The following is a 13037-nucleotide window of genomic DNA, read 5'->3' as shown; positions in this document are numbered from 1 at the left end:
GAACCACTTAAGACCAACATTCAGTGAAGAACAATGAATAAGAAACTGGCTACAAAAGCAGCAGAAGAAGTTCTTGGTAAAGAATAAATGCAAAATACCTTTTTAATGTAAGTTTTGTATGGTTTTAAATTGTTAATAAGGGATCTGCACACAAAATATAGGTCAAGGTTGCTGTGAAATATAAGGGTTTAAGTTATATTGGACAGTATGACAAAAAATGTAAACTGTTATTTAAATGAACAGAAAGCAGGAGATAGGTCTTGTTACATGTGAAGGGAACTGGCTGAAGGGAACAGTCTAAATGATTGGCTCTTTTATTTTTCTCCTGCAAAAGTTTCATCAGCCTATTTAAACTGATCCAGAATTTTCAAGAGACTCTTGTTCCAGCCAGCTGCCCACCTCCGTGCCACCATCCTGTCACATTAGTATAGCACTGGAACTGTGTTGTTTGTTATACTACAGTGTCTGCTAATAGCCTGTTTCAGGATCAGGAAGGAATTTTTTTCCAGTTGAAGCAACTGACACAACCTCTGGTGGGTTTTTTCACCTCTCTCCCAGTACCAGGGAACCATAATTAATGTACAGTATTAAGATTTTTCAAGGAATAAACTAGGAAAATAACTATTTTCAGTTGTCTCAACTTGTAGTGGGTGTCCAGTGTAGATAAGTATAAAAGGGACTGGCTCCCATGGTAAATGAGACCCAGATTGCTTTTACCTGTAGGAGAAGGGAAGACCTTAGGTGGTCTTCCCTTTGAACACTTACAATCACCACACATACCTTGCAAAGGAAATTAAAAGAATTAACAAGTGAAGTAATCCTAGGATTAAGTCCAAGCAAGTTGGCTCCAAGTTACTGGCTGCAGAGTAGGGCTACATCTACACTAGAGCAATCAGGCAACAGAAGTTACTGATGGAAGATATCTTCCAACAAAACTTCCGACAACAGATTGCAGCCAGACAGCAAAGCAGATCAAAAAAGCGATCTGTTCTGCCACTCTCTAGACAAAATGGCCAACCAGAAGCACAGCAGATAGGGCTGCCCGGTGTCCTGGCATGTCCAGACTGACTTTCCATCAACAGATCTTTGTTGACAGAGGCATTCTTCCTCATGGGAGAGCAACAGAATGTGTTAAAAAATGCTATGTTCTGTCAATTTACTGTCAACAGAATGGCTTGGGAATGTGGATGCTCCGTGAGTTTTGTCAATTAAAAACACCAATGTTGTCAACAAAAGTCTCTAGTGTAGACACAGGTCAGGACTCCTAAGCTCTGTTCTGGAACCAAATTTAATGCTCAGTAGAAGAAAGTACTTAACACCCATCCTAGTTAAAATAAAATTACAATCTGTCACTTAAATCCATCTTACGTGTGTCGTTCATTTGCTTGTATGCAGAGCTCTATGTGACTGCCTTCAGTCTACAACAGAACCCCACATCCAGCAGTGGTCACAAGATTCCATCTGCAAGCAGCTGTGGGTGCACAGAAGGATTCTTAGAATCGTAGAATCCTAGGGCTGGAAGGGACCTCAGGAGGTCATCAGGTTCAACTCCCTGCTTCCAGGAGGATCAACCCCAAGTCATCCCAGCCAGGACTTTGTCAAGCTGGGACTTCAACTCTAGGGATGGAGATTCCACCACCTCTCTAGGCAATGCATTCCAGTGCTTTACTGCCCTCCTGGTGAAGCTACCTACACCTTCACCTCTCCTTCTCTAGCTTTAGACCATTGCTCCTTGTTCTTCTATCTGTCACCACTGAGAACAGTTTCCCTTCACCTTCTTTAGAGCTCCCTTTCAGGAAGTTGAAGGTTGCTATTAAGTCACCCCTCAGTCTTCTCTTCTGGAAACTAAACAAGCCCAAATCCCTCAGCCTGTCCTCATAAGTCATGTGCTTCAGCCCATTAAGAATTTTTGTTGCCCTCCAGTGAACCTGCTCCAGCTCATCCCTATCCTTGCTATACTGGGAGGCTCAAAACTGGACACAATATTCCAGATGACTTAGTTTGGGTTGATTCTGCTTGAAGCAAAAGGCTGGACTCGACCTCTTGATGTCCCTTAAAGCCCTATTATTCTCAGTATCCTTCTGTGTGACAACAACTCTTGTGAGTGCTCTACAAAAGTAAAATATTCCAGATGTGGGCTCACCAGTGCTGAACAGAGGGGAACGACTTTTCTAGATTTGCTCGAAATGTTCCTCTTCATGTACCCCAATATACCATTAGCCTTCTTAGCTACAAGGGCACACTGTTTACTCATATCCAGCCTTTCATCCACCATAATTCCTAGGTCCCTTTCCTCTGTATTGCTGCTTAGCCATTCCATCCCCAGCCTATAACACCACTTGGAATTCTTCCATCCCAAGTGCAGGACTCTACACTTCTACTTGTTGAACCACATCAGAATTATTTTGGCCCAGTCCTCCAATTTATCCAGCTACCTCAAAAATCACTGAAAGCTGATGGTAAGATCCATATCACTGGAATGTTCAATACAATGGTTATAACCTATTTAGGATTCATGAAATGGGCAAGGGGGAGAAGGAGAGGTAGTCATAAATGACATTCTATTTTCTAAGTCACTGAATGCTCAGGAGATAATCAAGAATAATTCATAGTAATTAGAAGTTAGGAATTATAGACTATTGGTAAGGAAATCAATGGGACACAAACAAATCTATGACCAACAGTTTTAAGGAAAACAAGGTGGCTTTTTAAATGTATATTAACAGGGAGAATCCTAATCACATTATTTGTCCATTACAAAAAGAAAATTCTTTCTGTAATTGGGAAAAACAGATGTAGTCAAAGAATATGACAACACTCTTTCCATTCCACAAGCGTCTCACAAGACTGTTAAGCAATAGCTATTAAACTATAAATTTTTAAAATTGAGTACAGCTAACTTGTATGAAATAACTTAAAGAGCTAGCTGAAGAGCTCACTGGACATTTCAGGGAAGACAGCTTGGGCAAATTTGGTATGGGCATGTGTTGGATTATTTGGCTAGTAAATAAGGTTGTGACCAGAGTGTGGCTGTGGTGTAACATGGGAGCTGCTTGAATCAGTGTTGCTCAACCACAGCTGAACCGACAATGCAGACTTCCATGCAGGATGTGAGTATTCAGACAAGGAACTATGGTGGCAAAGCATCATGGCACTCAGGGTTACAGATCAAGCATTGACAACCTCTAGCTAATGAGAGTTACACCCCAATTATACAGCAGAGGTTCCCAAGAAAGTGTGTGGAAAAAATAAAGAAACAAAAATGATCATAGAATAGGAGGCATCCTTCAGTCTGCATAGACTATGGATCGTGCCCTTTATAGTTTCAATTGAGGACTTCATTTACAGCGTCTACTGTGACTATGAAGACCCACACGAGAGTGACAGTCCTTGCTGCATCTCTTGCAGATGTGGTAGAAAAGGTTTAAATAAATTGGAAAGTTACAATCTATTATTTTTAAATTAAATATCTTCCAATAATATTAACTGTTGTCTGAAAAATCTATGTTGCGGCTTCCTTTTTCATTTAACCAAGTGGATGTAGAGGCTAGAACTGGCTTTGACGGTGGTTGACAAATGGTTTGAGAGGGTCATTGGGTGTCCTCAAACAGTTTGGGGGAGCTGACTGTGGGTCTCCACTTGTGAAGAGGTCAGGAACCTCTGTTACAGACTCATCAGCCCCACATTGATCCCAGGCAAGATAATGGAGCAGCTGAAATAGGACTTCATTAATAAAAAGCTAAAGGATGGTAATGTAATTCACGTAAATGATCATGGGTTTATGGAAAATAGATCTTGTCAAGTGAACTTGATATTTTGTTTAATGCGATTACAAGTTTGGTAATGAAGGTAATAGTCTCGATGTAACACGTTTATACTTGTGTAAGTCTTTTTACTTGCTACTACACAGCATTTTGATTTAAAAAAACTAGAATTATATAAAACTAACACGACACATTAAATGGATTAAAACTGGTGAAGTAATAGGTCTCAAAGTGTAACTATAAAGAATGAATTGTCATTGAGTTTGCATTTCTAGAGAGTCCCACAGATGTCTGTTCTTGGCCTTATGCTACTTAACATTTTTAATCAATAAGCTGGAATAGAAAATCATCATTGTCAAAGTTTGCCAATGGTAAACTAGGTGCAAGCAAATATGTTTTCATACTGCTAAATGAAAATGTATACATGTAGGAACAAAAATTGCCAGGCATACATTCATGATGTGGACTCCACTCCAGGAAGTAGCGACTGTGGTTGGGGGCAGGAAAGGTGTGTATGTGGGACAGGAAATATGGTGGGTAAACAGCTGAATGTGAGCTTCCAATGACAGGATAGCCACAACGGCTAATTTAAGCCTTACATAAATGGGGGAATTTCAAATAGTAGAGTACTTATATTATGCCTATATTTGGCACTGGTGTGACTGCTCCTGAAATATTGTATCCAAATATGGTGCCTGTCACTCAAAAAGGAAGTTGACAAATTGGAAAGGATTCAGAGAACAGCCATGAGAATGATTAAAGGATTAGAAAACATGCCTTACAGAGATTGGACTCTGAGCCTATCTACTCAGCTTTAAAAAGAAAAGGGACAAGGGGGCACTTGATTGTAAGTATCTACATGGGGAACAAATATCAATCTGGCAAAGATAATACAATCCAACAGTTAGAAGCTGCAGTTTGGCTAATTCGGACAGAACTAAGGCATACATTTTTGAGATACACAAAGCAGGTAATACCTTTTACTGAACCAACTTTTGTTGGTGAAAAATACAAGCTTTTGAGCTGTCAAAGAGCTCTTCTTCACGACTGGGTAAGGAAGCAGAGAGGCTGAGCTAAATAAATTTGGGATGTTAAATCTGTTTCCAATATAACAAAAGCTCTGTTATTTAGCACTTAATTAACCAGAAACCTCAATTAACCAGCATTTCTGACATCTCCCATTACAAATCTTCAGTGTAGTAACTAGGACTAGTATACTGTCCAGCACATCATAGAATTGCACATTCTACACTCCATTTTTATGCAAAAATGAAAGACAAGTAATCAAGCTGAAAGCAGGGATTTACTGAAAAAGCAGCTTCCGGAGTATATTATAGGGTTTTTACAAATTCAGCCCAATCTCCTAAACCTACAAAGATAATTGATGTTGATAATGACCGAGACATTGTAAAATCCTGAAGTGCCTTCTGAATCAAAGGAAGACTAAATTATGCTTACTATACTTTTAGCATTAGGTATGTTTTTAGTGATCTGGGTATATGCTATGTGCTGCTCATAGTGATGTGCAGTGTCATAAGTTAATCTTCTGAAGAGAAAACTTGAACTTTATACTCTTTAGTGCATCAAGAAACCAACCACTCTGCAAGAACAACAAGAAGTCCTGTAGCACCTTATAGACTAATAGCTATTTTGGAGCGTAAGCTTTCGTGAGCAAAGACCCGCTTCGTCAGATGCATGAGCGGGGGGGCGAGGTTTAAGGGGTATTTAAAGAGTGGGGTCCCAGTAAAAGGGACCAGTACTTACATACTGCTGATAATGGGCCTTTTCCACCCTGACTGAATAGACCATGTCAGCTCTGGCCCTCCCTTTTACTGGGACCCCACTCTTTAAATACCCCTTAAACCTCGCCCCCCCGCTCATGCATCTGACGAAGCGGGTCTTTGCTCACGAAAGCTTACGCTCCAAAATAGCTATTAGTCTATAAGGTGCTACAGGACTTCTTGTTCTTGAAGACACAGACTAACATGGCTACCTCTCTGATACTTATAACCACTCTGCAGTGCAGAATTACAGCTAGTGGATTGGTGTGTACCTGTTTTATTCATTTTATTGCATTCTAATTCTTTGAAAATTGATATTCCAATATTAAAGTATACCAGAATATTAATTAACCAGAATATGTGATTAACCAGCATGCCCTATCCTCCAACAGACAAGATAACAGAGCTTTTACTGTGTGTGAAATTCAAGATCATCAACTTCAAAAGATGCAATGATTTGGAGCTGGCATAATTCAGTCATCACCTACAGCTCTATGCTGAGCAACTCTACCCTTTAGGCACAATGGAGCTGTCCATCACAAAAATAAAGCTTCTCTCTTCTAGAGACAAAGCTTTCTCATGGGCTGGTCCAAGATTGGAATGGACTCCTGAGAATCTAAGCACCAACTTAAAACAGAATAGGAAGGATGGTGTTGTGGATAAGGCACTAGACTCGGATTGAGATAATACTTCTCTGACTCATGGTAAAATCCATTAATGATTACGAGGTGCTCATACTACAGTGATGAGGGTCAAAGTAAGTAGAAACCTCACCACCTTATGCACCATGGGCAAGACATACTTCTTTCATAACACCATACACAGCATAATGTACATTAAAAAAATCCCTACATTGTTTCCTCCAGGGAAGAGAAAACTGCATGCTAGCTAACAGGGTTCCAGATTGGTGGAAGGTGAATAAATTTGTTCTGCTTACACAGATGAAACACAAAATTGAGATGAGTATGTAAAGGAATATTTTCTAACATCTTACATTGGAAATTGTCATCAAGATTAGAGCTCACTGGGAGATTTCTAAATTATGAGTTTGACAGAATTTGTGACACATTTATGACATTCCTATAAATGTTCAGGTTTAAGTTGCAGTTGCTGCTGCTTCTAGTAAAGGATGTTTGCAGACTGCACAAAACCAACATAGTGTATCATCAACCATTAGGAACAACTGCATTAGTCTCATAGGAATGCTAGAGGCATACAAATGAGGGAAACCAAAAATGCAAATGAGGCAGATTTACATACCTGGCACCTCATTTCCATATTGTTTCAAAAGAGCTTCTTTTGAAAGAAGAAAAGCATTGTAGATGCAGCTCTTTCGAAAGAACCCTTCTCTCATTAAAAAAAAAGGAAGAAGGGTTTTAGAAAGAAGGGTTCTTTTGAAGATGGGGGTTATTTCTGAAAGTGCTGCATCTACACTGCTTTTCTTCTTTCAAAAGAAAATGCAAATGAGGTGCTGGATATGTAAATCTATGCCTCATTTTGATTTCCCTCATTCGCATGCCTCTTTCTAAGGAGGAATGCTAGTGTAGACACAGCCATAGTGTTTTGTTTGTTTAAATCTTGTATGAACATATAGAAGTTACTTTGCTATATCTCCCTCCCCACATACCAATAATGCAAACATTGGAAAATATCTTGCTTTTTGCGTATTTTTCATGTGTGTCAAAGATGTATAAAGAAAGAGCATAAATCAGAACACTACAAATTTAATACATAGGAAAAAATTCAAGAAATAAGTCATTCGTTCTGAAAATTGAATCATTATTTGAACAATGGTTTTAATAATAAAGTCATGCCTTCGCCTTGAAAGCCCAGTTATGAAGAAATATGCCTCTGATCAATTTTACATGTCCACAAAACTATGTGCAGCATTTCATTCTTATTATGCTTAAACTTCCGTAACATTGTTCTCTGCCATTTACAACAGTTCCTTGGGATATGTTCGCACATTCCGATATTTCTGTGAATTATGTTCATGTACTTCAAGTTTCTTCTCTTTCAGACATAGTCTAGAACTACATTTCCCTTCCCTGCTAGGTTCATTACTGAAATATTGTTGAACACTAATTTTTCTGTGACACTGTCTTTACCTCTTACCATAAAAACGGTGTAGTAATTTTTATTACACCTTAGAATCATAGAAGTATGCGATTGGAATGGACCTCAAAAGGTCATATAGTCAAGTCACCTAAACTTGACAATATTGTATTATAATAATGAGACCATTCCTGACAGGTGTTCATCTAACCTGCTCTTAAAATAACCAATACCCTGATCGGTTTATTTCGTCTGTGGAAGAGAAGAATGAGGGGGGATTTGAAAGCAGGCTATAATTACCTGAATTGCGGGTTCCAAAAAGGTTGGAGCTAGACTGTGATGGCAGATGAGAGAACAAAAAGCAGTGACCTAAAGTTGTAGTGAGGGAGGTCTAGGTTGGAACTTAGGTCTAGGCTGGACCATGGCCTGTGCTCTCCATTGCTATGCTGGAGCCACCACATTTATTTATTGCCATTTACTCAATTGCGAAGAGTATTAAAATATTGCGTAGAATTTTACATTTTTGGCACAGAATATCCCCAGGAATAATTATTGTTATATTTTGGTTTCTTGTTACATTATCCTCATCTATCAGTTGTCAATATTTGAGTTAAGTGGGTGATCATTAAAATGTTTATCAAATTGCTTTATTTTGGTGGGTGTCTGTGAACTATTATGTTGTTTACTGGCTTTATTGGCACAATCGTTGCCAATCTAGAAAGAGATGCTAAAGACTCCAGCTGATGTCCCTGCTTTTCGATCCAATTGAAACATAATTTTGGTTTCTGGATGGGATGTGTCTCCTGAAGCCCTGCTCGAGGCTCACTCTCAAAGACGAGTTTTCACTGCCCATATTAGTTCCAAAACTTATTCATTCAATTGCTTCACAAAACCAAATTCAGCTACCCAAAGGCGGAGCAAAGGCATTTATAGTCTCCACTCATATAGCTGCACAGGATAAAGCCAGGTATGAGATGACATGGGCAAACCAAACAGAACTCAGTTGCCCTTTAGCAAAGTAGCAGCCCAATCCAACCGCAATTCAATGAGTGAAAAAGTAACAAATAAGACTACTTTAAGTTTTTCTATAGATTTTTAGAGTGCTTTGAAGACATGAATTTATTTAGCCTTGCAACATGCCTTATTTATTCACATTGCTTCAAAGAGCCCCACTGTGGAAGACCTAGTACAATGAACCCTTTATTTAAAGAACCAATGTGGGGGAGGGGTGTCCATTAAACCCAAAACTCCATTAAATACAAGAGTTCACTGCCCACCCACCCGCTCCAAGTTCCTCCTGCTCCCCCACAAAAAGCCAGGGACTCAGACCGCACTGACCCTACAATGGTTAAAACCAATCTAGGGAGACTGAGTGGTAGGCAGCCATAGGTGAGGCTGCAGATAATTGGGGCCCATCTGTGGGAATATAAACAGAGGCTCCTGAGTAGGTGAAGACAGCTGCATACCAGTGCCATAACAAGGGCATGGCAAGTCAGACACTTGCCTCGAGTGAGTAGCTGAGGGGACACAGAAAAAGAATACAGAAACTTAATTATTTTAAGACAGCTACTAAACTATCTTCATTTGTGCCTCATGTCACGTCAGCACTCTGGCCTGCACCAAGGACGGCCAACCACTCCTTAGAGGCACCGCTTCCTTAGGGGCACATCTTTTTCAAACTGGTATAGTAAAATACTATGCTTTGCAACAAAGATTTTGTCCAATTTCTAAAAAGAGGTTTTCTTTCTGAGGTCCGTGGTAAAGTCAATGTGGCAATGTTTCCAATTCTCAGGATAACTATTTTAACTAGGAGTCTGAGCCATTAAAAGCTATTGTATTTAAGTTTAAGAACTGAAGTGGGAGAAAGGTGTACTTATCAGTTGTGTGTGGTCTTTGACAGTAGGCAGACGTTTTGTTAAATGGATACTGCTAATCTACAAAAAGCAATAGTAGATTTAAGTTTCAAATATGACAGCAATTTGAATGCCTCAGACATTTCATTAGAGATTCAGAGTTTTAAACATCAGACACTAGCTCTGTTGCCAAATGTTTCATCTGTGACTAGTTTGGACCATCTACAGTTAATTCATTAATATAATCTGGCTGAATTTTACTCAAATTTGGTAATTACCTGTGAATATTTCTGTTTGCCAGTGGCTGTGGCTTCTTGCAAAAGAAGTTTTAGTAAACTAAAATTAATTAGTTAAGAACTACCTTTGAGCATCCACGGGTCAGGAGAGATTATCAAATATGTTCATCTTTTCAACAGAAATGAGGTAGCAAATAATATTAAACGCAATTATTGATAAGTTTGCTTCATTAAAAGCACACAGAGTACAAGTACAAACAAATACCTAATACTGCCTGACATGGTTAATATTTTATATCTATTAATATATAGATTATATGTATGAAGATATATACATATTAACTGATTGTTTATGCAAACCTCAACAATAAAAAATAAATGGTGTGTTATTATTGCTATTTATGCATTTTCCCTTTTTCTACAAAAAACTACTATGACTATGTAAACATGAGGGGGCCCAATTTTATATTCTTGCCTCAGACGTGAAATTAACTAGTTACAGCACCACCACACATGCTTCTTCCAGCTGTAGAACAGCCAGAATCTGGCTATAAGTGAAGCTGTAGAGGCTTCCTGAGACAGAGCATTGCTGGGGAAAAGGCAGGCAGAACTGGGGAGCTCTGGCCCGAGCCCAGCAACAGGGACTTGAAGGACACTCAGGCTGCAAGGGGGCAGCTGGAGCAGGAGAAGGCAGCAGTACCACCACCTCTTGCCAATGAGGAATGTCCATCTCAGACTGAAGTTTGCTGGAGGCAGGAGCTAGATGAGGTAAGATAAGTATGGTGGTTGGGGCTCTCTGGGAAGGAGGACCCCCTGTGTACAGGGACACAGTCACAGGACAGTCACACAGGTGAAGGGTATTGTGGTGGAAAGTGTTTCTACACCATACCTAGACCTGAACCAGTGTGCGAAATCTCCCATTTTTTTGGAACTGCAGTATTAACAGCTGCCCACGCAGGACGGAGCACCCACAAATCCATTTGAACTGAATGGCTGAGCTATTGAAACTCAACACCTGTCAAAAATCAAAACCCAACCACATAAAACAGAGCACCTAGAACTTAGGGTGCTCAGTTCTGGGCCTATGCAGCATGTCCATGTCATCAATGCATATCTATGGAGATGGACCCCTCATTTCTAGTCCTGTATTTTGTACCACTTTTCCTGAAGTGGGGGGAAGAGCATAATTATATCCGTTGCAGTGCAAGTTCCACACCCATCACTCTCAGTAAAGTAAGGACTCTATCCATAACAAGATGTACACCCTGATCATGGTATTTTTCCATGGGAGCTGACTCACTGGAGAATAAAATGCAGCAAATTGGATTATTCTTTAACAAACCAGCATCCTAGGTCCTGACCAAATCAATCACTCTCTTTTTTAAATTGTGCCTGAAACACTTCAAGCAGTCACAAAACCCATGTACGCATTTCCATGGCACCTACATCAAGAAACCACTTGACCCTGGCTAGGTTTTCACTTCCAGGAAGATGGATGCTGCTGCGGTTGATCTTCTGGAGTTCAATTTAGCATACCTCATAGGAACACACTAAATTAAACTCACAGGGCACTCATGTCAGCATTCCAGTCCCTCATTAAGAGTACAGGAAGTTGACGGGCAAGAACTCTCCCGCAGTGGAGATGGTGTGAAAGCCTGAATTAAGGTGCTTGTATTCCAGCTATGTAATTAATGTAGCCGGAGTTGTGTACATTAATTCAACCTCCCCCTTAGTGTAGGCTGTGCTATAAAAGTATAGTTGTCTTTTGATCCATTTATAGTATTTTAGGACTATCACAAATTCAAGTGTGTCTTTTAAAACAATTTCACATTTGCGAAGAACATTTCTCAGGTAAAATACAAGCTTATAGAAAGTGAAGCATGCCTCCCTCTACAGCTAGCAAGGAAAAAGGAGAGCAACTTTAGCTCCACTAGCAGTCTTAATTAATCCAGTAATGGATTTTTCACATATGGGAACTGGAAACGTAAGTCAGATCTCTACAAGTAAGATCTCTGTTAATGGTCCAAGTCCTCGGCAGATTTAAATCAAGGGATCCAGGTTTACACCAGATAAATATCTGGCCCATTTCTCTCAATGAAGAAAAAGCCACACAGACCATTTGTAATCTTCCTTCAATTTACTGTGAAAAGTAAAATATTAAATAAAAATGGCTGTGCTCAATAGATCTCTCTCTATATTTTAGAGTGTCACCTATGCCTCACAGTGTAGGCAGATCTGCCTCTGTTCAAGAACTCTTCTTAAACTCTAAGAGCTATGAGCACAAAATTTGATATGCAGCTTCCTCCTACTCTAACTTACACCAAGGTCAGGGTTTGGTTGTGCCTGGAAAGTGAAAAATACCTGAAATCCCAAGATTTCCCAGAACATGGAAAAGGAAGGGGCAGAAGGAGTGAGGTGAAAGGCAGAGGCACAGACCGGAGGAACGCGATACTTAGCATGGCAGTGGGGGCAGCTGTAGCCCCAAGAGAAAGGCAGGGAGGGCTGGGGCTCTGCCACCTTGTCTGTGACAAAGACAAGGTACTTAGCTCTCCTGTCCCAAAATCAGAGCCTTTACCTGCAGACAGACAGCAGACCTTGGGTCGGGGTGGGGGATAACTGGAAGGGGGCAGGTGGCTCTGTTCCAACAGTCTGCAGTCTGGAGAGGGGGCAGGTCCCTGAAGCCTGGTTCTCTCCCACCCCAGACAGCCTGCAGGACACAGAGGGGAGGGGGAGAATACTGGAGGAGGGCAGCCCCCAGAGCCAGGCCCCCAGACAGCCTGAAGGCCGCAAGGGAGGGGGAGTCCACTGGAAGTTGGGGCAGCTCCAAGGCCCTCTCCCCCACAGCCTGCAAGCCAAACAGGAGCCTCTGGAAGCAGCCTACAAGGCCATGGGGAGGGGCAGCCTGCAAGATGAGAGGCAAGCCCCCAGAACTGCATGGGCACTGGAAATAGGGTGCAGCCCCCAGAGCCTAGTTAGCTCCTGGAAATAGGGTGCAGGATGGGGCACTGGAAATAGGGTGCAGAATGGAAGGGGCTGCCTGAGCCAAGAGGTAAGCCCCCAATAGGCCACCCCCTTCCAGGCCAGTACAAGGCTGGGGGAGGCACCTAGCGATTGATGCCAGCCTTCAGAGCACTACCCCACTCCCAATAGACTTCAGAACAGGGCATCCGCTACCCCAAGGAAAGAACCCCTGAAGAAGCTGCAGGCTGATCCCAACTCTCCCCCGACCCTTGTCTCCAACAGGCTGCAGGCCAGGGCCAGCCCACAGAGCCCCAGCCCCACCCAACAAGCACACAGCACTGGATCCCTCCCTCCCAGGAGCTGCTGTTGGATGGGAAGTACCGCCCT

This window comes from Carettochelys insculpta, chromosome 8 (assembly GCF_033958435.1).
Source record: "Carettochelys insculpta isolate YL-2023 chromosome 8, ASM3395843v1, whole genome shotgun sequence".
Lineage (NCBI taxonomy): Eukaryota > Metazoa > Chordata > Testudines > Carettochelyidae > Carettochelys > Carettochelys insculpta.
This window is presented reverse-complemented; position numbering follows the sequence as displayed.